Source organism: Crocuta crocuta, unplaced genomic scaffold (genome assembly GCF_008692635.1).
Source record: "Crocuta crocuta isolate KB4526 unplaced genomic scaffold, BGI_CrCroc_1.0 scaffold802, whole genome shotgun sequence".
Taxonomy (NCBI): Eukaryota; Metazoa; Chordata; class Mammalia; order Carnivora; family Hyaenidae; genus Crocuta; species Crocuta crocuta.
The window spans coordinates 13,362-17,531 of NW_027532421.1; positions in this window are offsets into that span (position 1 = coordinate 13,362).

Below are 4,170 nucleotides of genomic sequence, written 5' to 3' on the forward strand. Positions count from 1 at the left end.
GCTTTGCCTTTTCCAGAATGCCATATAGTTGGAATCATACAGTATGTAGCCTTTACTTGTCCTCTTTTTTTTGATCTGGATGCTGTTGACATGGTTGTATTCAAACTATGGAAATTCATCAAGCTGTACACCTGATTTGTGCTTTGCTGTCGAGATGTTAGATCTCTATTAAAATATCTAAAAGCAAGATAAAAGGAGAAAAAAAACTCAACAGAAAATATCGAAAAGCAAACAAACCAGCAGACAACACAATCCCTCAAAATCACAAACCCTTTCAGCTAACTGCCCTATATCTCTTTCCTCTTGCTTATCACAGCCAACTTCTTGAGTTTTCTATACGCACTGCCTCTATTTCCTCACTTTCCACTCATTCCTCAACCCACTCCAATCTGGCCCTCTGTCCCCATAACTCTCCTAATATAGCTCTCACAAAGATCACCAATGGCCTCCCATGTTGTTAAATCTGATGGAAAATTCTTTATCCTCGACTTGCTTCACACCCCAACAGTATTTAGTACCGCCGACCACTTCTTCATTTTCTAAAACATTCTCTTGTGGATTTTGTGACACGATACTCTCACAGTATTCTTCCTGCACCTCTGACTACTCCATCTCTGTATCCTCATCCTCCTCTATCCAGGCACTAAATGTTGAAGGTTTCCTGAAGGCTCAGCTCTAGGTTTTCACTTCTCTTTCTACACTTCTCTCCTTAAGTGACCTCATTCATTCATATGGCTTTCAAGCCAATTTATATCCTTTAAAATTTTTTTTAACATTTACTTATTTTTGAGAGACAGAGCATGAGTGGGGGAGGAGCAGAGAGAGACACACACACACAGATTCTGAAGCAGGTTCCAGGCTCTGAGCTGTCAGCATAAAGCCCAATGTGGGGTCCAAACCCACAAACTGTGTACTCATGACCTGAGCTGAAGTCAGACACTTAACCGACTGAGCAACCCAGGTGCCCCTATATGCTTTTTGTAAAAACAATGTTTACTTATTTATTTTGAGACACAGAGAGAGACTACAAGTGGGGTAGGGACAGAGAGAAAGAGAATCCCAAGCAAGCTCCATGCTGTCAGCACAGAGCCTGACACAGGACTTCATCCCACAAACNCACACACACACAGATTCTGAAGCAGGTTCCAGGCTCTGAGCTGTCAGCATAAAGCCCAATGTGGGGTCCAAACCCACAAACTGTGTACTCATGACCTGAGCTGAAGTCAGACACTTAACCGACTGAGCAACCCAGGTGCCCCTATATGCTTTTTGTAAAAACAATGTTTACTTATTTATTTTGAGACACAGAGAGAGACTACAAGTGGGGTAGGGACAGAGAGAAACAGAGACACAGAATCTGAATCAGGCTCCAGGCTCTGAGCTGTCAGTACAGAGCCTGATGTGGGGCTTGAACCCACAGGCCCTGAGATCATGACCTGAGCCGAACATGGACACTTAACCTACTGAGCAACCCAGGTGTCCCTGATNAATCCCAAGCAAGCTCCATGCTGTCAGCGCAGAGTCTGACACAGGACTTGATCCCATGAACCTGAGATCATGACCTGAGCTGAAATCAAGAGTTGGATGCTCAACCAACTGAGCCACCCGCATGCCCCATCAATCCAATTTATATCCTAACTCCCAAGTTACAGCAATATCCCACACTTCTCTAAGCTCATCTTCATGTTCATTTACCTAATTTACATCTCCATTTGAATGTTACACCAACATCTCAAACTTAACTTCTCTAAGACTAAAATCTTGATTTCGCCCTGCCCCAAGCTTTTTTCTCATCCATCTCAGTAAACTGCACCAGCATTCATCCATTTGCTCAAGCCAGGGATATTTTTTGTCTTCCCCATTTGCTCATGTCCCAAATCTGGGAGTCTTACACCTGTCTTCCTAATTGTCATTTCTAGCCATGAAAAAAGTGGGGGAATGTGAGTGAAGGTGAAAGACTTCACAGCAATCTTTTCTGGGGCTTTCTCTGAAGTCTAGCCAGGTAAACAACTGTAAGTAGGTGTCATGAGGCACCACAAAGATCCCCGCCTGCACCCTCGGGTGCTGGAAGTGTTGGTTGCTGATGACTCACAGTTATGCCACTCTCTTGGCATTGCTCTTAGCCAGTGGCGGCCTTGTTCAAGATTGTGCCCTCTCAGCCATAACCTTATAGTGTGGTAAGCGGCACATATACAATGAGAATACAAAGGCTCACACCCCTTTCCTCAATTTTGGATAATTCTGAAAGGTCATCCTGACTCTGGAGCTCCCTGTGGGAACAGCTGAGGCCTTCCAGTTCAACTTCTCCTCCCCCCACCTCAATCCTTCTTTCCTCACTCCCACACAGCCATTGGCCCCAAGTGTACCCTCATAACCTTCCTGTATGCAAATCTCTGCATCAGAGTCTATTTCCAGGAAACCTGACCTAAGATAACAAACTAAAAGTGTACCTACCTAGAAGAGTGAAGGAGGAAGAAGTAACACTCCAATTTAACACAAAGAGACAGGTATTAACATTAGGGTTGAGGAGAAGTGGAGCAACTCTATGTACAAAGGAGCCAAGATGGCTATAGAATAGGGAATAAGTTGGAAAGTCTATACGTTTAAAGGCACAGCTAACAAAGATTTCACCTTTGCTCAGCAGCAGATTTCAGCTGGATCCCTTCTTATGCATCTAGTCTAGGTTACCACTCACTTCTGTTTCCTTATAAAAATAGACTCCTGGTCCACCAAGCCCAGAAAATGACACTTTTCTCACAGCCACAGTATGAAAGGGCTGGGGATGGAGGCCACTTCATTCTCTGTGCACATCTATCTCCAATACACACATAGACACACACACAGACACACATGCACACAGAAACACGGACACAGGCAGCCAGGCATGTACACACACAGTATTGATCGCCACAGACCAGGGTCTAAAAGAAATTATACACTTACCTCAGGATATTTATACTTTTGACAAAAATCACCAAAGGGGAAGACAATACTCTAACTTGAGAATTAAGGATTTACACTTGTTTTCTGCAAACAGTTTTGTAGTTTTAGCTTTTATATTTAAGTGTCATATCCATTGAATTAATTTTTGTATATGGTGTGAGGTAGGGGTTCAACTTCATTCTCCTTTTCACATTTTTTTTAATGTTTATTTATTTTTGAGAGAGAGGGACAGAACATGAGTGGGGAAGGGGCAGAGAGAGGGAGACACAGAATCCGAAGCAGGCTCCAGGCTCTGAGATGTCAGCACAGAGCCCGACACAAGGCTCGAGCTCACAGACCATGAGATCATGACCTGAGCCAAAGTCAGAGGCTTAACTGACTGAGCCACCCAGGCGTCCCCCATCTTCATTCTTCTGCATATGAATATCCACTTTTTCCAGTGCCCTTTGTTGAAAAGACTATTCTTGAGACATTGAAATGTACTGGCACCCTTGTCAAAAATCAATGTATCATAAATGATAGGGCTGGAATTTTATTCTTTTATTTTTGAAAATCATTTGTTATGTTTCTTTTTTAATTAAAAATTTTTTAATTTTTAATCCCTCTTTTTTTTTTTAATGTTTATTTATTTCTAGGAGACAGAGAGAGAGACAGCGTGAGCAGGGGAGGGTCAGAGAGAGAGGGAGTCACAGACTGAAATAAGCTCCAGGCTCTGAGCTGGCAGTCAGCACAGAGCCTGACGCGGGGCTCGAACTCACACGAACCGTGAGATCATGACCTAAGCGAAAGTCGGACGCTTAACCAACTAAGCCACCCAGGCGCCCCAATGTTTAATCACTCTTAAGAGACAGAGAGAGACAGAGCATGAGCAGGGAAGGGGCAGAGAGAGAGGGAGACACAGAATCTGAAGCAGGTCCAGGCTCCAAGCTGTCAGCACAGAACCCAATAGGGGCTCGAACTCACTGACTGTGAGATCATGACCTGAGCCAAAGTCGGACGCTTAACCGACTGAGCCACCCAGGTGTCCCTCATTAGTTATGTTTCTTAGGACAAAAGTAATATATGTTTGGGGCACCTGGCTGGCTCAGTCAGTGGAGCATGCAACTCTTGATCTCGGGGGCCATGAGTCCAAACCCCACATTGGATATAGAGCTTACTAAAAAGAGGTAATACACATTCATTGCAAAAAAATACACATGAGCAAAAAATGAAGATCACGTATCACTC